At 43.5% G+C, this 26,280-nt stretch overlaps 1 pseudogene; it reads left to right on the forward strand.

The window, feature by feature from the left end:
• LOC143437436 (28S ribosomal RNA) overlaps positions 1-2,296 on the forward strand; it is a 3,588-nt pseudogene extending 1,292 nt beyond the window's left edge.
• The last annotated feature ends 23,984 nt before the right edge of the window (positions 2,297-26,280 follow it).

The raw sequence follows: 26,280 nt of genomic DNA on the forward strand, positions 1-26,280 counted from the left end.
GCCCCCAGGTGTTGGGCCCCTGGACGCTACTCCGCAAGTGGGAGGACCGCTGAGGTGAGCCTTGAAGCCTAGGGCACTGGCCCGGGTGGAACCACCGCAGGTGCAGATCTTGGTGGTAATAGCAAATATTCAAACTAGAACTTTGAAGGCCGAAGTGGAGAAAGGTTCCATGTGAACAGCAGTTGAACATGGGTCAGTCGGTCCTGAGAGATGGGCGAGTTCCATTCTGAAGGGACGGGCGATGGCCTCCGTTGCCCTCGGCTGATCAAAAGGGAGTCGGGTTCAGATCCCCGAATCCTGAGTGGCGGAGATGGGCGCTGATCCCGGAGAAGCCTGCGGGAGCCCTGGGGAGAGTTCTCTTTTCTTTGTGAAGGGCAGGGCGCCCTAGAATGGGTTCACCCCGAGAGAGGGGCCCGGAAAGCATCGCGGTTCGGGCGGCGTCCGGTGAGCTCTCGCCGGCCCTTGAATATCTGGGGGAGAGGGTGTATATCTCGAGCAGGGCCGTACCCATATCTGCAGCAGGTCTCCAAGGTGAACAGCCTCTAGCATGTTGGAACAATGTAGGTAAGGGAAATCGGTAAGCCGGATTCGTAACTTCCGGATAAGGATTGGCTCTAAGGGCTGGGTCACTCAGGCTGGCGCAAGAAGTGGGGCTGGGCGTGCCGCGGCTGGACGAGGCGCCACCGCCCTCTCCCACGCCCGGGGAGACCCCCTTCCCTTTCCTGGCCGCCCGGAGTCACCCTCACCTCTCCCCAGAGACCCCCATTGTTTCTCCCCCTCGCCGGGTGTGGGGGCCGGCAGGTTCAGCCCCTCGCAGGCTGGAGCAGGAGGAACCCGTGGGTTCCCAGTCAGTTGGGGGGGCGGAGTCCCGGACACTGGGGGGGGTCCAGCGTCAGCGACTCTGGACGTGAGCCGGCCCTTCCCATGGATCGCCCCAGCTGCAGCGGGCATCGCGCCTGTACCTGGGGAGACCGGCGGGTTAGTAGCAAAGGGGGTTGGGGAGGTTCTGGCGTGGGACCCCGGGGCCTCTCTCGTGGTCCCGGCGGCCCCGTGTGTCTTGCCCCCACGATCCTCCCCGCACCGGCGCTTCCCCTACCGGGTCCGCTTCCCCGGGCCACGGGTCCCCCCCCCCCCCCCCCGAGAGGCGCCTCACCTAGGCTGGCGCCTAGCAGCCGACTTAGAACTGGTGTGGGCCAGGGGAATCCGACCGTTTAATTAAAACAGAGCATCACAGAAGGCCCGCGGCGGTGTTGATGCGATGTGATTTCTGCCCAGTGCTCTGATCGTCAAAGTTAAGAAATTCAATGATGCGCGGGTAAATGGCGGGAGTAACTATGACTCTCTTAAGGTAGCCAAATGCCTTGCCATCTAATTAGTGATGCGCATGAATGGATGAACGAGATTCCCACTGTCCCTACCTACTATCCAGAGAAACCACAGCCAAGGGAACGGGCTTGGCGAAATCAGCGGGGAAAGAAAACCCTGTTGAGCTTTACTCTAGTCTGGCACAGTGAAGAGACATGATAGGTGTGGGATAAGTGGGAGGCCCCTGGCTCCCCGTTTCCGTTTTTCCACGAGGGGTTGGGGCTTGGGTGTCCTAAGGCGAGCTCAGGGAGGACAGAAACCTCCCATGGAGCAGAAGGGCAAAAGCTCGCTTGATCTTGATTTTCAGTATGAATACAGACCGTGAAAGTGATCCTTCTGACCTTTTGGGTTTTAAGCAGGAGGCGTCACAAAAGTTACCATAGGGATAACTGGCTTGTGGCGGCCAAGCGTTCATAGCGATGTCGTCGCTTGTTGATCCTTCGATGTCGGCTCTTCCTATCATTGTGAAGCAGAATTCACCAAGCGTTGGATTGTTCACCCACTAATAGGGAACGTGAGCTGGGTTCAGACCATCGTGAGACAGGTTAGTTTTACCCTACTGATGATGTATTGTTGCCATGGTAATCCTACTCAGTACGAGAGGAACCGCAGGTTCAGACATTTGGTGTATGTGCTTGGCTGAGGAGCCAATGGGACGAAGCTACCATCTGTGGGATTATGGCTGAACACCTCTAAGTCCCCCCATGGGCGTCGGGACCGGGGTCTGGTGTAGTGAGCCACTCATCTTAGGAAATGGGGTACGGCCGGAAAGGGGGCCACCCTCTCATCCATCACGCTGATTGCAGGTTCCTGTGGAACCTGGCGCTAAACCATTCGTAGACGACCTATTTCTGGGTCTGGGTTTTGTACGTAGCAGAGCAGCTCCCTCGCTATGATCTATTGAAAGTCAGCCCTCGACACAAGGGTTTGTCTCTCGCAGGCCTCCCGATGCCTGCTCGCACTCGCACTCGCGTATGCAAGGCGGTCGACCGCTGACCCCGGTACCGCCAACTGGCCAGGGTCTCCACCCGTCTCTCCTCTTCCTTCTCGCCTCCTCCTACTCCTCTGCAAGGTGGTTCCAGCGTCAGTCATTGCAGCCCAGCCCGCCACTGCCGCCCTCTCCCCGCCCCGGGCCCTGGCCAAGCCGGTGTGGGCAGAGAGTCGGTTGGCGGTGGCTGGCCGGTCCCCACGGTTGCCGGTGCGGCCGGTGGGGGTATCTTGGTCTCCACCGAAGGCCTCTCGGAGGGCGTGTAATGGGGAGGTCACGGTGAAAGGGGGGGTTGCAAAGGGCGATCCTTGTCTCACCCTTTGGCGCCGGCGCCAGACAGGACCCCAGCGTCGTCCTCCCCTGCGCTCGCTTCCCCGTCCTTGCGGTTCGGGTCCCCTCCTGCGCCCGTCTCCGTGCTGCGTTCCCGGGAAGCGCGCGGGGACGGTGGAGAGAAAGGGGATTCCTCTGCCGCCCAGGCTTTTGAGGAAGCGAGTCTATCTGGGTCGCGGCATTGGCGGGCTCTCTGGTAGGGGGAGTTGCGCTCTCTCATCCGAGCTTTCCTGTTCCTCTCTTCCTCTTCACATCCTCATGCTCCTTGGCGCCGCTAGGCGCGTCTGGGGGTGAGCGGGATGAGTTTCGGGAGGCAAGGCCGGAGAGGTTCCGGCGCCTCTTTTTTTCTTTTCCCCTCCCTTTCCTCCTTTTTTTTTTTTTTTTTTCCGGGTTCCGGTAGACCACTTCCAAGGGTACTTGGTCTCTTTTTTTTCCCAACTCTGGGAGGTCGATCAGATATCTGGTCTGGACTCTTTTTTTTTTTTTAAATATATATATATATATATATATATATATATATATATATAGTCGACCAGTTGTCCCTTTTGAAATTTTTTTTATTATTATAATTATTAAATTTACTTGTGTGAGGTCTACCAGTTGTCCCTTTTCACAGACTGCTTATTAAAAATGTATCTCTGTGTCCTCATATCCTTTTTTTGCCGGTTTACCAGATGTTTGTTCTGGACTCTTTTTTTTATTTATTTAAAATTATTGAAATTATTTAACTGTTTTAAATATACACACACATACATTCGAACGGTTTTTTTTCTTTGAATGGTGTGAGGTCGACCAGTTGTCTGTTTTAACAGACTGTTTTAAAAGATATGTATCTGTGTCTCCTTGACCTCCTTTACATGTGTCGACCAGATATCTGCCCTCTTTTTTTTAAATATATATGTATACATATATGTGTGTATATATATATGTATATATATACGTATATATGTATATATACATATATATACACACATATATATGTATGTATGTCTGTGTCTCTGTCTCCCCATCCCCCTTTTTGCGGGTCCCCTTTTATTGAGCTGGTTTTTTGTTTGTTTGTTTGTTTGTTTTAAATTATATTGTGAGGTAGCCCAGTTGCCTTGTTTCACAGAGTATTATTGTTCAACAGAGTATTATATGTATGTGTGTGTATTATATATAATATGTATGTAGAAAACATATATAATTTTAAAAACACATATACACACATTTTTCTTTTTAATTATCTTATTATAATTTATATGATTTCCTTAATTATCAGGTCGGCCAGTTGTCCTATAACAAATACCAGGTGTCACACCAGTATTTCTGTGTATATGTGTATAAAATTTAAAAAGACATATGTTTGTATGTGGTCTGGACTCTTTAAATCAAATATGTGAGGTACTTGCTTGATGTTACACTTTTCTAGGGCTCACAAAAGAGATCAAACAGCAGAGAGGATTCTCTCTCTCTCCTCTCCTCTCTCTCCTTTCCTCTCCTCTCCTCTCTCCTCTCCTCTATCTCTCTATCCTCTCCTCTTTCTCCTCTCTCCTCTCTCTCCTCTCCTCTTCTCCCTATCCTCTCTCTCTCATCTCCTCTTCTCTCTATCCTCTCTATCTATAATCTATCTATCTATCTCTATCTTTCTCTCCTCTTCTTCCTCTCCTCTCTTCTCTCTTTCCTCTTCTCTCCTCTTCTCTCTGTCCCTCTCTTGTCTCTTCTCCCTCTCCCTCTCCCTCTCCCTCTCCCTCTCCCTCTCCCTCTCCCTCTCCCTCTCCCTCTCCCTCTCCCTCTCCCTCTCCCTCTCCCTCTCCCTCTCCCTCTCCCTCTCCCTCTCCCTCTCCCTCTCCCTCTCCCTCTCCCTCTCCCTCTCCCTCTCTCAGATAAGAAGTTTGACTGGTCCCTCACTCTGGCCTACCATTTTTGGGGAATCCATTTTGGGACACTGTCTCCCTGTCTGTTTTGCTATCTTTATTTTGTAGCCTTAGCTGTCTTCTTTGTGTCTCCACTGATGGTTGCTGTGTGGGACACACACACACACACACACACACACGCCCCACAGTGAGGAGTCGGGGGCAATCATGGAGGAGAAGGTGGTAGGCACTGCATTGGGAAACATTGTCTGAGAGATTTGCGGAAGATGCTAATGAACCAGTGGGTTTCAATGTCAAGCCTTGTTCCCTAAAACTTAGACATGTTCTAACAAAGTCTTTTTTAAATTTTATTTATTTTTTGTTCCTTCTACTTGTTTTCACTCTGTAGCCCAAGCTCCCTAGCTATCAGCCTTTTTGGAATGAATATGAGCTTGCTTTGCTTCTGCTTCTGCTTCTGCTTCTGTTTCTGCTTCTGCTTCACTTCACCACGATTTCTTTAACAGAAGAACTTAACAGACAGATTTGTGGTTTTGCTTGCTTGCTTGCTTGCTTAACATGGTTTCCCTTTCTGTCCATGCAGGGCTCTCTGACTGCCCTTTGGAAACCCATTGAGAGGCCAGAACCAAAGTCCCCCCCCCCCAAAGCTGCGAGATGACCGCATGACAGCTCATTTAGGAGGAATTCCTTCCCAAGGCATGGATCATCCCAGCATGGAAAGATTGCCCTCCTTTTCTCCCTCCCTCCCTCCCTCCCATTTTCCCTTTTCCATCGTACACTCAATAAAATAAATAAATGAATAAAGTTTCCAGTTTATTTCTTCATTTACGCTGCCTAAATTCTCCCCCAATGCCTCCAACTGCCCCCACCCCCACCATCACAATGTTCCAGGATAACCTAGCTCCTTATAAATGCTAATGGCACTCCAACTGATAACACACCTGTCTCTGATAAGAGATAGAGGAAGACTCTCTCTGATCCAGCCTGCCACACCCTGCCAGCTCAGGGACTTTTCAGGCCTAGGATCTGGGCTGTATTTACATAACCTGGTATTTCTAACATTGTTTATTATGATTTACACACACACCAGAAGAGTGAATCAGGTCCTGTGACAGAGCTGCTATGTGCTTATTGGGACCTCTGGAAGAAAGAGCAGTCAGTACCCTTAACTACTCAGCTATCTTTCCAACATGGAAATGGAGCCTAGGCCTGTGTATTAGGAAATTACAACCATTAGGCATCTGTATCCCCTCCTAATTTATTCATTCATTCATTCATTCATTCATTCGTTATTTATTTCGACACCAACCAAAGTTTGGGTCTTAAGGAAGCAAGCACACCCACCATTCAGGATGGATGAATTTGGAAAGCTTACCTTACAGGGTTTACCTGAAGCTTAAAGGAATGACTGTCCAGGACTGTCCTGAGGGGGGGGGGATAGATAGATAGATAGATAGATAGATAGATAGATAGATAGATAGAGATATATAGATATAGATGATATAGATATTGACATAGACATTGACATAGATATATGGATGATGGTGTCACAGAACTATATAGGTGGTTCCCCTTTTTCTTAACCCTGGTAGCACAACTGGGACAGAATTACACACCAACTTAGCTGGAAGTGGTTGGATATTCAGACAAGGAACACTTGCAGTAGCTATGGTTTTGCTGCCAGAGGTTTTTGGTGGTGGTGATGATGATGGTGGTGGGGTTTTTTTGGGGGGGGCTTATGGTAGAAAGAAACTGTATTTTCTACATTGTATTCCGATCAGAGTTTCCCATCCCAAAGCTCCTCCTAGATTCTTCTTCCTCATCCACACAAGTCTACCCTGTTCCCGTAGTTGTCAGTTGGAGATGACTTCAATGCGAGTGACTTTGGGCTTGTCTCCATTTTACCTTCTGAGAACTGGGTTTTCAAACAACAACAACATTTAAAGAGGGCAACAACTGACAACTGACTACTGACAACACACAAAGACGCTGTTGGCTCCTCTTTGGAGATAATACTGTGTGTGTGAAACTTCCTAAATAAACCAAAGTCTAATTCAAACTACACAAAAGAGACACTGTAGCAAATTACCATTGCTTGGGTATATAGAAAGCAGGTTTTTCTTTCCTTCTTTTCTTTCTCTTCTGTTTTTTTAGAAATTCAGCTCGTCCTGGTGGTGCATACACCCTCCCTTAATTCCAGCACTACTCATTAAATACAAGGTTTCATCTCACAAACCAGCTCTATTTAATGTTACAATCTCTCTCTCTCTCCCTCTCTCTCTCTCTCTCCTCTGCTCCCTGTCTCTCCTCTCTCTCCTCTCTCTCCTTTCTCTCTCTTCTCTCTCCTCTCTTTCTCTTCTCTCTCTTTCTCCTCTCCTCTCTCACTCCTCTCTCTCTTCTCTCTCTCTCCTCTCCTCCTTTCTCCTCTCTCACTCTTCTCTCTCTCTCCTCTCTCCTCTCCTCTCTCTCTCCTCTCTCTCTCTCTCCTCTCTCTCTCTCTCTCTCTCTCTCTCTCCCCCCTCCTTCCTGGGATCAATCTAAAAATGGACTGTTTTGTGTAAGCTTAAGTAGCTCCTAGCTCAATATTTCAAAACAAATGCTTCTTGTGATTCACATTTCATTTTAAGGGTACTTTCTAGATCAGAAGACCTTCCTCAGAAAAGCTTCCTTACCATTCTCCACGAGTACATTGGATTTCATCCTCGAAAGAGGGCATTAAATCCCAATGGTAGGTGGTTGAAAGCCACCATCTGGTTGCTGGAAACTGAACTCAGGACCTCTGGAAAAGCAATCATTGCTCTTAACCACTGAGCCATCTCTCCAGCGGCCCCACCCAAGTCTAATTTTTAAAAGACAGAGATGTGAGGAAAATCAGAGGGCTCAGTGGGAGTAAGCGTGTGTCATATGGTATGGGTGCCGACAAAAAAAATTTATCTTACTCAAGGTTACATGTGGCATGAGGACGGAAATGAGGGCGGGGCGGACAACCACATGATTAGTGAAGAAATTAAACTATAGCCTGTGATACAATTCTCCCTCGTCCTCTCTGTCCCTCTCAGACATGAATAAATATTGAAATCAAGCTAAATGGACAATGACAGGAAGCCAGGTGTGGTGCTGGAGGAAGGCAGGCCCGATCTAGGTACTAATTTCCAGGTCTATGTACAGAAGCCCCTGACTCAACTTAAAAAAAAATGAAGAGGAAAATAAGACATGCGATTAACTTACAATAAACTGAACAGAATTTTTAAAAACACACTTAAAAAAAGAGGGAGGGGGAGGCAGTAGTGGGGTAGCCTGGCTTATAGAGAAGGGTCAAACACTGTTCTGCCATTGCCTCCTCAGTTGAACACACGCACAGGGCAGACAGAGAGAGAGAAAGAGAGAGAGACAGAGAGAGAGACAGAGAGAGAGAAAGAGAGAGAGACAGAGAGAGAGAAAGAGAGAGAGAAAGAGAGAGAGAGAGACAGAGAGAGAGAGAGAGAGAGACAGAGACAGAGACAGAGAGAGAGAGAGAGAAAAGGGGGAGAGAAAGAATAAAAAAATCAGGGGATCAGGGGGCAGGGTGGGGGCTGGGACCTACTTAGCCTGCTCTGCCTGCACAGGCTCATGCTGCCACCTACTGTCCAGCCAGCCAACCTTCCTTTAGTCTGTCTTCCCAACCACCAGCCAGCCATCAGTATCATGGAAATTCTCATCTGAGACCTGGAGAGTGAAAAAGTCCAAAAGAGTCAAGTCCAACAAGCAAGCACCTTAGAGCCTCCTGTAGCATCCAGTGCTGCAGTTGTAACTAATGTCTCCTTCAAAGTCTACTACAGAGACATGCCTGAAGAATGTTGAAATTGTTTCAAATGTACATGTGTCCTCTGAGGGGAATCCACTTTTTTTTCTGTTTTTTAAAAGTTGTTCCAAAAATGCTGAGGGACACCACACTGTGTGTGTGTGTATGTGTGTGTGTGTGTGTATGTGTATGTTCTGAAGAGCATTTTTTTCTGTTTTTTGTTTCTTTGTTTTGTTTTTTTGGAGACAGGGTTTCTCTGTGTAGTCTTGGCTGTCCTGGAACTCACTCTGTAGGCCAGGCTGGCCTCGACCTCAGAAATCAGCCTGCCTCTGCCTCCCGAGTGCTGGGATTAAAGGCATGCATGACCACTGCCCGGCTTTTTTCTTTCTCTTTTTTTTTTTCAGAATATATCTCTAACAGGCTGGTTTCACTCCATATAAGCCAATCTCCCTGGCAGATGTCTCACAACTTTGTCACCTCCAACATCTTGGAGTCCATAGAGTGACCTAGGCTTCACTTTATCTCTCAGGGTCTTCATGCAGGGACTCAGGATTAGGGTTGGCCGTGAGGTCTTTTGGGGTTCATGCTTGTGATTTTCCCAAGAAAGGATCTTATGTTCTTTCTTGCTTGAGAAAGGGTACATACACAGTATAAAACATTTGGTTTTGCTGAAGAAGTCAGGAGAGGGCCATATTCTCGGTCTGGAAAGGGTATCATTTAATTAACCGCTTTGTTTTTGCTGTCTCTTCTACCAGTTCTATCTACTCTTCCTGGGTCTAATCTCTGCTGTGGTTGAGTAGTTTGTCTTGTGGGTTGGTGAAGATATCTGGAAATTTTAAGTTATATATAGTTTTATCTATGCAATTCCTGTCTGAAGACTTATCTACTGTGATGGTTTGAATAGGAATGGCCCCCATAGGTTCATGTGTTTGAATGCTTGTTCCATAGGGAGCTGCACTATGAGGAGGTGTGGCCTTGGTGGAGTATGTGTGGCCACGTTGGAGGAAGTGTGTCACTGTGGAGTTGGGCCTTGAGGTTTTAATAGATGTTCAAGCTACGCCCATTGTGGACACAGTCTCCTGGTGCTGCTTATAGATCAAGATGTAGAACTCTTGATCTATAAGCTGGTATGTGGGCAGGATGTGTTTCCTCTTATCAGGTCAGTGTGGCATAGGTTAAGGACTTAGGTTTTGAAGCTAAAGAGATCCAGTTCAGTCTTGGCTTCAGGTATTTGAATATTCTCTTTAACCTCTGAACCCCAGTTACTCCATCTGCAAAGTGGCAAGACTAATAGTTCCTTGAGCATTCTATGAAGTTTAAAAACTAGCACGGTCCACGGACATATAGTAGATGAGATCACAGAGGACCAGCTGGACCTTGGCCCAAACCCCTCCACTCTCAGGCCTCCTTTCCCATCCTGTGGATCAGATCTGAGCTGGCAGACACTGGCAGGAGGACCTACTGTCCAGGACGCATCCATGCCTGAATGGTAAGTCACTGGTTGCATCCCTGCCTGCACTGTGATTATAGGGTACTGAGAGAGCTGCACCCCCTGATAAAAGTGAGGCACCAAAAGGAACCAGAGCTTTTGTTCTCTGAGGCATTCTATTGTGTCTCTCTCATCTCCCCCACTCCCCTCCTCTATCTCAAAAAATTAAGAAATAAAGAAAGAAAGAAGGGAAATTGAAGAGATCAAGGGCTGTCAGCATCAGATCACAACACGGGCTCCAGGAGTTGGCAGCTTTCCAGTGCCTGCACAGAATTCCCTCCTCTTGCTTTCCTCAGCTCAACCTAATTAAGATAAATTGTAGTGCATCCCAAGAAACAGTTTCCTGCATCCCTGCCACCCATCAGAGCCCTCCCTCAGTGCAGTCTGTGAACACTCTCCCCGTCTGATGCTTCCCTCAGAAGAGAACCACTGAAGTAACCACCCCATTGTCCACTGCTGTGGTCAGAGTCTCCTTCCCCAAGCATCTCTCGGGTCATGTCATACTGCCACCCTGGAACCTTCAGAGGGTCCCTGTTGCTTGTTTTCAGGCTCCTCAATATAGCACAAGGCTCTTCAGAATTTCACCTTGGCCTGTCTTTGCCTCATAGACATATGTTTCCAAGTAGCAGCCAAGTCTCTGTTTCCTGCATGGGTTTGTAAATTACCTTCCTTTGTGCCTTTAGTCACATGGCCCATTATCTTGGAAAGCCTTTATCCTGGTGGGATTAGAGCCATTCTGCAGGGATTAGTTGAAGTGCCAACTCTTCCAAAAACTGCATCTTGTCAGGGAACATGCTCCTGCCTCACCTGGCACACAACAGATTCAGAATTAATGTTGAATTTGCTCACAGACCCTCCTGTGTCACTGTGAGGGCCTGCGGAACTTAAAATAGCAGTATGAGCTGTCTGCCTTGCATGTGGGGAGCCTACCTGAGGCATGGTGGAACAGCTGCTTGGCCCTAACCACTGGAGTAGACATCACTTGGGGGGTGGATCTTCTTGGTTCAGAGTAGGGAATGGGGGATCAAAGTGGTTGGAGGCATGTAACTGGTGTCAGGGGGTTCAGAGGGCTTGTCTTCTCTGAACCTTTTGAAGAACACATCAATCCTCACCTCAGCTCTCCCACTGTAGCTCAGTGGAGGCCTTCAGGCTTGGCATCCTGTTTGGCCTCCTCCCTGGCACTTTTCTGCTGGTCCAGGTTAGCCATATAGGGCCTCATTGCAGCCTAAATGAAGAAAGCAAGTGAAGTGCAGAGTTAGGACAAGGGACACCTATCCTACATCCCAGTGGAAGAGCCAGGGCATCTGGGGTCTCTGCTGAGCAGGGAATAACCTTCAGCCTAGTTATCCCCTCTAAGAAAATCAAGATGGTAGCTAAGGGAAATTATCTCCAGGCCTGCCTGCCTTCACTCACTGATGCAGAAAAATGTGCAGACCCCCTGCCACTGCCCCTCCCCACATACATGTAGAGTTCTGTTCTTGGATGTGGAAATGTGGCAGGGAACCGGACAGATACACCTTTGCCCTTCTGAAGGTGGTTTCTAGTCGGTTGACATCATAAACAGTTTTTATAGTAAAAAGACATGTTCCCTTGTGTTTGGGGAATAAGTGGGTTGGAGAAGCAGAAGGTGGTGAGAGTGTGGTGGGGACATCCCAGAGAAGGAGACATCTGAATGACAGTTAAGAGGCAGGCGAATTGGCGGTGTGGAGATCTGAGGAAAGAATACTCAGGTAGACTGAACAACGAGGCTGAATTTAGGCTCTGAGGTAAGAGAACAGAATGGGTCCTGGCCAGAGTGAGGAGTGTGGAAAGGGAGGGAGGAAGAGATGGATGGATTTTTGTAAGAACTTCATCTTTTACTCTGGGGGCCGTGGGAACCTGTAGGTTTTTGTTTGTTTGTTTGTTTGTTTGTTTTTTGGTTTTAAAAGACAGGGTTTCTCTGTTAGCCCTGGCTGTCTGGATCTCACTCTGTAGACCAGGCTGGCCTCGAACCCAGAAATCCGCCTGCCTCTGCCTCCCAAGTGCTGGGATAAAAGGTGTGTGCCATCATCTATTGATCATTATTGGTTATCAATCAGTATTGATAATTATTGATTACTGTTTATTCATTATAGATCAGCATTGATTATTATTATTATTATTATTATTATTATTATTATTATTATTATTATTATTTTCTTCTAACTACAGCCAACCAGCATCAATGGTCTCAGTCATCCCTTCTATTCTTTCCTCTAAAAGCAGAGCCACAAGGACAAAGCTACTGAGTTCCTCTGCCTGCTGGTGCCCAAACATCGCCCCTTCTATTACATCATCACCAGCTTTCTAGTTTTCAACACCTTCACTGCCTCAGCTCTGCTGTCCTTGAACTTGCTCTGTAGATGAATCTTGAACTCAGATCTGCATGGCTCTGTCTTCTGAATGTTGAATAATACGTGTGTAACACTTTGCCCATACCTAAGCTTTTTATTAACTAAAACTTGTTCTGTACCAGGAAGACATGAATCAGAAATCTGCTTGATGTTCATCTCCTGGGATTTAAGGTGTGTACCACCACACCTGGACCTAAGCATATCCTATATACTTTTAGATTTTAAATTGAAAACCCAGTATAGTAATCACAATCTTTCAATTGTCAATTTGACACATACTTTTATCCTCTTATGTCCACATAAAAACAATAACCAGTTAATAATAATGCCTAACATTATACAGTTCTCATCCATACAACTTCACATCCATATGTTTAGGTGGATGGAATCTTGCCATAATATCACCATTTCTTTAATGCCATTGTGTGTCTTTGATCATAGGATTTAGCGTCATTCAACTTCCTGGTGAGATTTTCTCTTTGAAGCTAACATTTCATATTTTTCCTTTCTAAGATTACTAAGCATGATCAAAACAATCACCATGAGAGTAAGCACAGTCCAAAAGCTATGCTTGGCTTTCCTGAGACTTCCTTTGTCAATCCAGTTAACAAAATAAACCTGTTTACCTTCAAATGAGAGCAAAACACAGCAGCATTCTTCAGCATAACATTATAAAAATTCTATGCAAAGTTCAAACCACCCTTAGGTCATATGTGTTCTACTAGGACAGCCCATGAAGTTCCACTTAATGCATGTACAAATCCAAAGTCTAAAAATCCACATTGCTTCCAACAAAAGCATGGTCAGGCCTACCAATAAGAATACTTAAGTCTGGGGTACCAACTTCTGTCTTAGAATTTCCATTGCTAAGAAGAGACACTGTGACCAAGGCAACTGTTTTAAAGGCAAATAGTTAATTCAGTCTGTATTACACTTTCAAATGTTTAGTCCATTGCCATCATAGCAGGCAGAATGTCACATGCAGGCAGCCATGATGCTGGAGAAGGAGCTGAGAGTTCTGCATCTTCATGAGAAGGCATCCAAGAAGAGACTGTCTTCCAGCCAAGTGGTAGAAGGGTCTGTTTTGTACTGACCTGAGCTCCAGAGACCACAACCATAGTAATTCACTTCCTTCAAAAAGGTAACATCTACTCCCACAAGGCACATCTCTTAAAATTGCCACTTTTTAGGGTCAAGAATATTTAAATCACCACAGTTTACTTCAACTATGAATTCTTTCATGCATTTAAATATGATTAGGACGTGCAGAGGCTTTAACATGTTAATTACTTTCAGATGGTTTCTCTCTCATATGTGTTCATTTCTGTATTCAGAAATCACTGTGGTATGTAAACGATTTTCCAACTTTAGAACAATCAAAAGGTTTCTGCTCAGTTTGTGTTCTTTTATGTCTTTGGAGACTACAGAGATATGCATAGGCTTTACCACATTCATTACATCTGTAAGGTTTCTCCAAGGTGTATGTTTCTTTAAGTGTTTGGAGAGTACAGTGACATGCAAAGGCTTTATCACATTGACTACATTAATAAATTTCACTCTGCACATTTTCTTTTGTGTATTCAGAGATGACTGTGTGGAAAGGCTTTACCTCATTCATGACATTCAGTTTCTCTCCAGTATGTGTTCTTTTATGTAATGGGTGATGACTGTGTCGTGCAAAGGCTTAACACCTTGATGACACTGAGTCACTCTCTTGAATGTTTTCTATTATGTAGTCACAGATAAAAGTGAATTGTCAGTTTTCCCCCAGTGATTACATTAATGAGGATTCTCTCCAGTGTGATTTCTTTGTGTGTGTGTAAAGAACTATGACATGCAAAGGCTTTACCATATTGTTAATATTCCATTAGGTTTTTAATCATAAAAACTTAACTATTCATAGGCCCGTTCCCACCCCACTTCTAACGAAAATTTTTAGAAATTTTAAACTTCAGTATCATCATAACTTTCGTTTTCCTGACCTAAATTTCGATATCGATGGGGTAACACTAAAATCTGAACAGCACTTACCCTTTCTCTAACAAAAGTTCACCAGCCTGGATGAAGAAAAACCAATGTAAGAAAGACCCCTACAGATATCAGGGCCCCCAGTGTCACGGCCCCGTCAGTATTGTCTTTACTGACATCCAGTTTCCTTCCTGTAGACACCATGTCTTTTTCAGGGCCCTGTTCGTGTACAGGGCTGTGAACTCCGTCCAGCCGCCATTATTGTGGATCCAGTCAGCCAGGTGTATTTCTAGATAGGCCACCATCCAATCCTGTATCTGCCTCACCAATGGCTCTAAGTTTTTGTTGATACTCTCAGCACACAGGGCCGCCCCAAAGACAAAGAATGCCACAAGACGGCCCCAATTGGGGCCTCCTTGGAATAGTTCCTCGGAAACCTGGATGAAGCATTGTTGGGCTGAGCCTGGGATCACCTGGGATCACCTGGGATCACCTGCTTGGAACTGGTGCTCAGGCCTCAGGTCTCATATGTTGAGCCACCTCGAACACTTTCATGTGGGCAAACAGGGATTTGGAAAGAACAATATTAGGATTGAGTGCCCTGAAGAACAAAGAAAATAGAAAAAAAAAGAAAGATAAACAAGAAAAAAACAAAAAAAGAAAAAAGGAAAAAAGAAAGAGAAAAAGGAAAAAAAGAAAAAGAAAAAAAAAGGAAAAAGAAAGAGAAAAGAAAAAAAGAAAAAAGAAAAAAAAAGGAAAAAAGGAAAAAAAAAGGAAAAAGAAAAAAAAGGAATTAAAAAAAGAAAAAGAGCCCTGCAGTGGTGGCGCATGCCTTTAATCCCAGCACTTGGGAGGTAGAGGCAGGCGGATTTCTGAGTTCGAGGCCAGCCTGGTCTACAAAGTGAGTTCTAGGACAGCTAGGACTACACAGAGAAACCCTGTCTCGAAAAACAAAACAAACAAACAAAAAAAAGAAAAGAAAAAGAAAAAGGAAAAAAAAAGAAAAAAGGAAAAGGATTGATTGCCCCTCTGTCTCAGTGAGCAGTGGCAGCTGCCACACAGGATTTAACCTGTCAGAGTGTTCTGAACCTGGAATGAGGCAAAGGGAAGGAGAGCTGTCTAATCACTCCCGCCAGTCTCCAAGGCCAAGTCAGTCCAGGTCTCTGTTAGAGTTCTATTCATTTTCTCTACCTGTCCTAAAATCTGGGGCCTAAATGCCCAATTTCTAATTCATCCCCAGCTGGGCGGCCAGTTTCTGACCTACCTGGGCAACAAAGACGGGTCCATTATCGGGTCCTATTACCTTATTAGGTATTGCATACCAGGGAAAGTTTTTTTCTAAGATATTAGAAATATAAAATCTAAAATTAAAAATAAAATATAAAATTAAAATATTATTATACTTATACTTTATATTTATATTTTATTTTATTTTTATATTATTTTATATTTTACTTTTTTATTTTATATTTTATACTTTATATTTTATATTTGATTATTTTATATTTTATTTTTGTATTTTAAATTTAAGTTTTATATTTTACATTTCATATTTTAATATATATTTTGAATTTTAAACTTTATACTTTATATTTTACTTTATTTTATTAATTTATACTTTAAAATTGTATTTATATTATATTTTATATTTTACATTTTATTTTATTATATATTTAAAATTTTAAACTTTATTTTATACTTTATATTTTATTTTATTTATTTTATTTTTAATTTATATTTTAAATTTGTCCTGCCAGGACTGAGTTAGCCTCAGTGATGTCTTCTTCAGTTGGTCCCTATTACCTGCTATGTTGGTCATGAACTAAACACTTGAAAGTGTTTTACAAACCCAACTATTTGCCTTTAAAACAGGAAGCTCATAAGAAGACCATCAGAGTTAACTAACATGGGCCCTAGGAGACTCTCAGAGACTGAGTCACCCACCAAAGAGTATACACAGGATGGACAGAGGTCCCTAGTATTATATGTACTCTATGTGCTAATCAGTCTTCACATGGGTTCCCCAATAACCAGAGTGGGGGATGTCCCTTAAGGTGTTGCCTGTCTGTCCACACTGTTCCCCATACTTGGCTGGCATGTCTGACCTCAGTAGGAGAGGATGTGCTTAACCCTGCAGAGACTTGACATGCCATGACTGGGGGATACTCAAGTGGCCCCCAACCCTCCCTGGGGAGAAAAAAAGAGTCAGGGATGAGGTACTATGGAAAATGGAATGAGGAGGGGGTAGTAACTGAGATATAAGGAAATATATAAATAAATGTGAAAAGTAAACAATACATATAAATAAAATAAAAATATACAAATCAGCATATTAGTTTTAAATTTTACCCTACTCAATGTCTCAGGGCATAAGCCAAAGTAGGGAAGATTTTTGACAAAAGTATCACACAAATGACCTCTAACTAAAGTTTTCTCAGAGTCTATTTTCCACTGAAAAAGCACGACCTCAACTACCTTTGGCTGCATTACTGTCAACACCCCAAGCTTCCATGTCCTATGAGAACAACTGATTAAGATCCATGTACAGCTCTCTATGATTTTGCCATCTCAGTTTGTAATATTCTCCACATTCCTTCAAAAGGGATCATAGATTCTGTCCAGCAGCATAATCACATCTGGATACCATTTTGTTGTTGTTGTTCTAACTTGCTACTCTGCTGCTGTGATTGAATGCTCTGAGCAAAAAGCATCTCAGGTAATAAGTGGCTGTTGTACATGGTTCTGTCAGATCACAGTCCATCATTTTGCGAGTTTAGATTAGAAACTGAAGGTAAAAAGCATGGACAAACACTGTCTCCTGGTTGCTCTCTTGCTTGGTCACTGTCTCATGCTCAGCCTGCTCTCTCATCCAGCCCAGGACAACTTGCTTAGAGATATTGCCACCCTCAGTGGAAGAGCCTTTTTAATCAATCATCAACACTATCTCTCACAGACATAGCAACCAGCCATTCTGATGAGGACACGTCCTGAATTGGGGCTCTTTCAGATGACTGTAGCTCTGAAATGCTGAGAACTGAAAACAACTATGACAGAGACACAAGATTAAATGAGGAAGTTGTTACAAAACAAAATCAGTGATTTAACCATATCAATTACAGGAGCCCCTGCCACTCCATGAGGGACTTGAAGTTGTGGCTGAGCCAGGACAAAATAGGGAGGGCATCTGGCTCAGAGCAGGGGAGGATACACTGGAATGGGGAGCTCAGAGGCTGTGCTGACCTAGGGAGAGGTGTCTTTAACCCTGGGTTCCCAGGCCAGTGCTACCAAAGATGTGGCTAAAACAGCTGGAAGGTGGATACAGAAGCAGATTGCCCCACAGACTTGGAAATGGCCTCCACAAAGGACAGGATCTCTGGTCCAAGGAAGATATGATAACTCTGTTGGAATGAAGAACAACCTTCCATCTAATGACAACTCCAAAACTACAGAGTCACATATAGACTGGGCAAAGGGTAGAATGAAAGAGGAGGGAAAATGAGGTCTTTGTCCTTTTCCACCCTGTAAAACAAGGTAGAAAGAAAGCGATTGTGCCCTGGATGCTGTCTTGAAGAGTTTTCTGTCATGGACTAGTCAATGGGTATTAGTTTTGTTGGTAAGAAAGATTTAACACAAGGTGAGGGGTCAGTAACTAAATCAACTGGAATGGAAACAGTCTCATTTCCTCAGTCACAGAATAATAAAGTGCTACACACATAACAGACAGCCACAAGGGGGCCGTAAAGGCTACCCAGCAGATTCCTCCACTTGTACAGAGGAGAAAATGAAAACAGGATGGCATAGGCCAGCCTGGTCTACAGAATGAGTTCCAGGACAGCCCGGGCTACACAGAGAAACCCTGTCTCAAAAAACAAAAACAAACAAACAAACAAACAAACAAACAAAAAAGACAATAAAAATAAATCATTTAAAAAGAAGAAGAAGAAAAAAGAAAACAGGATGGCAGCAGGTGTGAGCCCGGTAGCAGGGATCGAAGTCTGCTTTAACCTTCCCAGAAATTTAGACCAGAGGCACACTGTCCAGAATACCAGTCTCTGGAACATCTTTGAAGCACTTTGGGGCTATGATTCTCCAGTGTATCCACTGTAGCAGGGTTTCACATTCAATTTAGTCATCTCCCTCCACATATACTCAAGAAAAACCTGAAAACCAAGGCACACAGACACAAATCTAGCAGGCAAGCCACTGACCCAAAAACAACAATGGTGCATGTTAACAAACAGCCTTTCAATCTTTTGTTTGGGAGTCCTGAGGATCTTGCATCAATACACTAAGATGTTATGTCCAACTCACAGAGACCCCAAAGACCAACAAGGAGCCCATTGCAATGCAAACACAGGGAGGTCTTTATTATGAGCTCTGTAATAAAAATTCTCACCAGTCAGCCTCTCATGAGATCAAAACTGAGAGACCAAGTCTAGGGGTGCTGGGTATTTATTGTAGTTACAGAAAGATTAAGGCATTAACATACAGGTCATCAACTTACTATTTTAAAAACTACATGTCCAGCATAATCTGCAGGAACCAATCAACGGGGCAAAACTATCTGACAACCATGATGGGTAGACTAACTTTGTCTCTGTAAGGTGCATTAGTTATCTACATGAAGCTTAATCCTGCAGTTGTACCTTGACTGGGTGTTGACAAGGGGGGATTGTCATAGGATGTTTGCTCAAATAGACTTTTTGCACTCTGTAAAACAGAATTGATTGGGCTTTACAAACTCATCTTTGTGCCTGAGGTCCTTATTATTGAAAGATGCTCCTGTTCAACCACAAGCCATGCACTGCAGTAGAAAAGGTACTTTATCCAAAGACCTACCTCACTATCTCTTACTGCAGATCCTAATATCAGCTGTACTTACTCTGAGACAGAATAGCAGTGGAAGTTGCCTCTCTCCCTGTGCATGCCCCTTATAGGTAAGATAGACAATCCCCACCTGCCCTTCCTTTCTGGTCTCATCCCTGTGTCTCAGCCCCACTTGGGCAGACAGTTCCCATTCAACCACATGCTTTACCTGCCAGGAAACAAGGTAAGCTTTCTATAGATCTACCACACTGTCTGTTATCCCAGATGCAATGATCACAATTTCCCCTCGTACTGTACTAAACACCAGAGGCAGCTTTACCTCTGTCCGGACTATGTCTCCTTGTGGATGCTAAGATCATCTCTTCCTGCCCACCTCTTCTCACTGCTCCCAACATTAGCAAGCATTCCCTATTGAGGATACCCACCAAACACATAAGCAAAAGTAGCAACACTCAGGCAACTCTCTTTGTAAATCCAGACATCAAACAGCAACCTAGGAACAAAATTTCCAACCAAGCAAGACAAATCCAGAAATCAGTACGTAAATCTATAATCACCTTAAACCTAGAGGCCTAGACACCAGCATAGGAATATAATAAATAATAACCAAGAAAATATGTCACCAAAATATCCGAGCTATCCTATCACAGCAGGTCCTGAGAAATAAAAACATGCAACAGATATGGTACAAAAGACATTGTTTAGCCAGGCGGTGGTGGCACACGCCTTTAGTCCCAGCACTTGTTAGGCAGAGGCAGGTGGATTTCTGAGTTTGAGGCCAGCCTGGTCTACAGAGTGAGTTCCAGGACAGCCAGGCTTACAGAGACAAAACCTGTCTCAAAAACCAAAAAAAAAAAAAAAAAAAGACGTTGTTTGGGGAAAGAGAGATGACTGAGAACCTGGGGAAGGGATAGAGGCACAGAAGAGGACATGCAGACAGGCACACAGACAGGGAGCAGAAAGAGAGCCCTGAGAGTAGAGAAAGAGAATAGAGAGGGGCATGTGCAGAGAACAGAGACAGGGAACAAACAGAGAGAGCTGTGTAGCTGGTGGTCCATGTATATAAAGCACACCTGACAACAGCAGCAGGTGATGGAGGCAGGGAATGTTTTAAGAAGTTGCTAAGTCCCTGAGAGCAGAGCATTGAAATTACCTGTGCACTGACAACTGCAGAGGCAAGGTTCACCCAGGGAAAAGGAAAGAAGAGTCTCAGACCTTAAAGAAGAATAGGACAAAATGAATACATTGGTCAACAAAAAAGTGGATTCTAAAAGTTTCCTAACCCTAAACAACCAGGAATTCTGCAACACATGAGAAGGGAAAACTACAGATGATTGGAATAGAGGAAGAAGAATCTCAGCACAATGGTCTAGAAAATATTTTCAATAAAATAATAATGCAAATTTTCCTAAACCAAAGAACATGCATGTTAATGTACAAGAAGCATCCAAAAGGCCCAAGAGATTGGAGGGGAAAAACGTCCCCTTACCTTATAATAATCAAACACTAAACATAAAAGTAAAGCAACATAAAAATCTGCAATGGAAAAAATTAAGAAAAACTAAACAAAACTAAAACAAGTAATGTATGAAAGCAGATCTGTTAGATTTATGCCTGTATTCTTAAAAACAGGTTTTGTTTGTTTGTTTGTTTTTGAGACAGGGTTTCTCTGTGTAGCCCTGGCTGTCCTGAAACTCACAAAGTGTGGGACAGAATCTGAAGGAGAGGATGTATGGGGACCACTCCACCTGGGTATTCATTCCATGTGCAGTCACCAAAAATAGACGCTGATATGGATGTCAGGAAGGGAAAGCTGACAGCAGCCTGATAAGGCTGTCTCCTTAGAGGTCCCCCAGAGTCTTACATACCCAGAGGCAGATACTCACAACTAACCATTAATCTGATCAAAGGTTCCCAGTGGAGAAGTTAGAGAGTAAACTGAAGGAGCCTAAAGGGTTGATGGCCTCATGAGTAGAGCAACAATACCAACCAGCCAGAGCTCCCCAGGGTCTAAACCACCAGTCTAGGAGCACATATGGAGAGACACATGACTCCAGCTGTGTATGTAGGGGAGGATGACCTTTTTGGGCATAGGTGGGAGATGAGGTCAATGGTACCTTGAAGGCTGAGCACTGAGTGGGGGGGTAATCTGAGGGTGGAGAGGGGGATTGGGGGGTAGGTGGGTAAACACCCTCATAAAAGCAGGAGGAGGGGGGATGGGATAAGCGGTTCCTGGGAGGTGGGGGGAATTCGGTAAGGGGATAAAATTTGAAATGTAAATATAATATTCAATAAAAGAGGGGGGAAATAGAAAAGTGGTTAGAACCAACATCCTTAATAAAATGTCAGCCCTGTTTAAAAAAAAAGAAACTATCTTGATACTAAAATTTGTTTTGAGAATTGTATATTGCAGAATGATCAGCCTTGGTGTATCTACTCAACAAGCAAGCTGGGCAGACCTGCTCAAACCTCTGAGGTCCGGGAATTCCATCTGGAGGCAGTGAAGACACAGCATCAGAGGCTTATCAATTTGCTCTTACCCCCAATCCTCTTCTAATATCTCAACGCCCATAGTCAGCTTGAAGAAGCTAATGAAGAGTCAGCACCCCTATTTTCTGGGCTTGGGGACTAAGGTGGTAAATGTTGGGCTGTCTTTCTAGGGAAAAGTAGTGGTTTTGTCAGAATAGAGAGGATTAGCTAGGGTTTATTGCATAGCCATAACCTATTACTAGAAATCTGTATAATTAGTATCAAGATGAAGATATAAATTCTTAAATAGCACCAATTTACTTTGATTACAAATTTTAAGGTTTTCATTGGTACGAGCTTCTTATTGATATAAGAGTGAGATGAATATTGTTACCCTCATAGGCATTGTACCAGTATAACACACTTAGAAATACAAGGCTTAGACTGAGTCCTTCTTTAACTTTTTTAAACTGATTTGAGATGGTTAGACTGTGAGTTAAGGGACTACAGCAAATTCATGGGTTGGAGTTCATTGTTAGGGTGGTTTTCTATGTTTATTTAGAAATAGCTGAGTGGAGTTAACAGGCAACAGTCCAGATTACCTTACATGGATAGTTGGTTTTCAAAACATCAGAAATCCACAGAATTGACATGACAAACATTTCTGTATTAATGTTCATTTTGATTAGAGACCTGTCTGCTCCTGACAGCTTCAATATGAATTATAAGAAGAAATTGAGCATCTTTGGAGTTACTCCAGTTGTGGTGAGACAGTCACTAGAGAAGAAGTGCCTCTGTCCTTCTACAGACAAATTACTGTCCAGAAAAGTACACACTCGTAGAATAGTCGACTGATTATATCTGCCGATACAGAGTAATCAGCCCTTAATAATTCTGCAGCACTAAGGTCTGTCAGATGATTCTGGGCCCGAAGGCGGAAGAACAGATGCTCCAATGTTATGTAGTAGAGGGAGTGTCCAGGGGTTCAGAGGTCTCTATTAATTGGCTAAGTTTTAGAAGCTATGCATTGGGCTTCCCACAATTATAGTTAACTCAATCATTCTGGATTTCTGACGGGGTTGAAAACTTATAGCCTCATAGCCAATTCTGGCTATTTACCTTGAGAGAAAATATTTGAGTGGATGGTCATCAGCTGACATTCATTCTAAAGCCAAGGAAAAAGCCAGGTTCAGAACTATGTGTTTTAGTTAGGAGAGACAACAGAGGTTCTGGTTAATCAACAAAATGATGGACTGGGTATGAGGACTGTCTTGTACCCCACAGGTACAAATTGGCATAATTATGCTCTAATTGTATTTTGAGAGAAAACTTTCATTTTAACAGGAAGGGTGATATGTAGGAGGAGCTAAGGTGGGAGGAGTACTGAGAGGAAGAGAAGGAGTAAGAAGAGGAGGAGAAGAAGGAGAGGAGAAGTTAGGTGATGAAAGAGAGAAAGAGGGGGGAGACAGGGAGGCAGATGTTCATTTATCTCCACCATTCAAAGATAGTTGATATATCAAGGTTGGGTAGTGGGTTATACCTCTGATTGAGCAATACCAAACTCATAAAGCCTTTGATTAACATTTTTTTTAAAAATGTATATGTGCAAAATGAAAGAGAGGGCATGGGATAGGGGTTTTATTAGGGGTGGAAATGGGGAAAGGGGATGGCATCTGAAGTGTAAATAAAATATCTAATAATAAATAAATAAATAAATGGAATCTGCAAAAAATGAATAAAATAAATAAATAAAAGAAATGGAATCACCAAAAATAAATAAGTAAAAATTAAATAAATAAAAGAAAGAAATGGAATCTGTAAAAAAGAAAGAAAGAAAGAAGGAAAGAAAGAAAGAAAGAAAGAAAGAAAGAAAGAAAGAAAGAAAGAAAGAAAGCAAGCAAGCAAGCAATGGTCACCATAAATAAATAAATAAATAAATAAATAAATAAATAAATAAATAATAAGTAAATAATAATAGAAAGAAAGAAATGGAAGCCCTTCTGATAAAGGGAGTCCTCCATTTTGAGCTGAGTTCCACTCAGCTTAGAGGGAATGTGACCTTCACACAGGTTTTCAACAACCTTGATTCCTGAAATCATGGATCTTGGCTGTGAGAGAAACTGTATCAAATACTGAAAGCTGATTCAAAATATATACAGCCTAGGACCCTGCCCAGCTCTCCAGGTGGCTGTCCCATAATTGGCTTGTAAAAGTGTCTTCTAAAGGTCATTGTATTTTACTATCAGTTCAGCACCTTTATGGTAACAAGGATTATGGTATTAATGGTAATTAATGCCATTAGAATCCATGATCATTGTCCCATTGTCCACTTCTCTGCTGTGAAATGAGTTCCTTGGTCAGAAGCAATACTGTGTGGAATGCTATTGTGGTGAATGAGGCACCCAGTATGTCCATGGATCGTGGATTTGGCAGAAGCCATGTGTGTATGAAAGTCAAGATCATAAGCAGAATATGTATCTATTCCAGGAAGTAGAAAGCTTTGTTCTTTGCCCAAGAGAAATGATCTGATGTAGTCAACCTGCCACCAAGTCACTGGCTGGTCAACCCAGGATATAGTTCCATATCTAGGGCTCAGTGTTGGTTCTACTGCTGGTAGATCTGGAACTCACCAGCAGATGTGGCCATGTCAGGCTTGGTGAGAGGACGACACTACTGTTGTATCCATGAATAAACCCCACTGCGTCCACCATGGCCACTATGTTCATGGTCCCATTGGAAAGTGACAGATATAGCTGAGGACACAGCTGACTTCCCACAGAATAGATCACCCTAACTACTTCGTTACTGAGTGTATACTCAGCTGAACTTAACTTTTGATCAGCATTTACATGGGACACTATCGATTACTGATTATCATGACTATTGATCACTTTTGGTTATTGACAAGTATTGATTATTGGCCATTGATTAGTATTGATTATTTATTAACAGGATGATCAATCGTTACTCCATCACTGTCATTCACCTGCCTCTGCCTCCTGAATGCTGGGATTAAAAGTGTGCACCATCAGTTATTGAACGTTATTGGTTATCAATTAGAATTAATAATTATGGGTTACCATTTATTGATTATTGATCAGCATTGATTATTGATAGTTATCTCATCACCAACCTCCTTCTGCATCTGCCCCCGTATTGATGATTATTGATTATCTTTTATTGATTATTGATTATAGATCAGCATTGATTATTGGTAGTTATTCTATCACCATCATTCCCCTGCCTCTGCCTCCCAAGTACTGGGATTAAAGGCGTGTTCCACCACTGCCCGGCTTCTTTGACCATTGTGAGAGATCTATTCACATACTTCTTCCTTTTATATCTTTGTCAACAATATTCTAATCATTCCGTCTCCAAGTCTCTGAGAGTTAAGCCGTCCCACTGTTTATAGCTGATGATTCAATGAATAATCACACATTTCCCAACAAATGCATGAGCATGACCACTGCATGAAGCTCTGAACTGTGGTGATTTCCCTTTACTGGTGTCTTTCAGGATTGTCCAAGAAACATGTTTTCATGCTGCAGTTGTTCACTTTTGAATGGGGCCTGCATAACAGGCAGGGCCCTTAGTAAAGCAGGACCTAGTTATTTCTTCCTTAGTCACTTGATGATAGGGCCTGTCCCAGGAAGTCCTAGGTGCAGATATCACCCCTCTATTCCTATTTTGTCTATTTCCCTGTTAATATCTGTGAGATATCACATGCCATGTTCTCGATAGGCTGCTCATACTCCCAGCCCAGACCTACTGGCCATGCATTCACACTCCACCAACCCCATGGTGCCTTCTTCCTTCTCCCGCTTCTCTCTCCTTCATGGTGTCTTCCCCAGACACTCAGTCTGGGACCTAAAGCACCATCTACCTTTCTTCTCCCCAGCTTCAGGTTTTGGCATCTTTATTAAGCAATCATGGAAGGCAGGAAATAAATATAGAAATAATGTAATTATAGTCCCCAAAAATTATTGTACAAAGTTGAACCAGGCTTTATGGCCATGTGTCCAGAGTCTAGGATCCTGTATTAGAGCACATCAAATATTATTTTTACTTTTTCTCTCAGGCTGAACATTTCAAAAAAAGAAAATAATAGTCTTTTAAAACAGGGCCACTTCATGATTCCCAGTTTTTGTTTTTGTTTTGTTTTGTTTGTTTTTTGGTTTTTCGAGACTGGGTTTCTCTGTGTATCCCTGGCTGTCCTGGAACTCACTCTGTATACCAGGCTGGCCTCAAATTTAGAAATCTGCCTGCATCTGCCTCCCAATGCCTAGGATTAAAGGTGTGTGCCACCACTGCCTGGCCTTTATCCAGACTATTGATTACCTAGTGTGTAGAAACAAGAAATTATTAATCAAGACATTTGTTAATCACCTAAAATTAATTACCTCAGAACTCCTTGCTAATATCAATCACTACTAATTGAAGGAAGCTTTTACCCTCTGTTTTCATCTTTTTTTGTACTGTGACTAACCCTGCTTCAAAGTTGGTCATAGAACTTGATTCTTGCACAGGTCCCTCCCTCTTCATTTTAAGACCCAAGGAAAGCCAGAGAGGTTGTAGGAAACGCACTCAATGTTTTATTTTTGTTTTGCACTGACCAGTCTAGGACCAGTCTGGAAGAGTTGCAAGACACTCTTTCCAGCACTGAGCAGCACAAAAGGACTGGGTGCTCAAAACAATTCTCAATTACATACAGAGGCAAGCCTCAGCTGCAGGCAACATTCCTATGAACAAAAATAAATAATCAGGAGGAGTTGAAAAAAAATGGAAAGAAATTCTTAATGACTTGGAATTGAAGGTGAGTGAAAACAAAAAGGAGGATA

Source organism: Arvicanthis niloticus, chromosome Y (assembly GCF_011762505.2).
Source record: "Arvicanthis niloticus isolate mArvNil1 chromosome Y, mArvNil1.pat.X, whole genome shotgun sequence".
Taxonomy (NCBI): Eukaryota; Metazoa; Chordata; class Mammalia; order Rodentia; family Muridae; genus Arvicanthis; species Arvicanthis niloticus.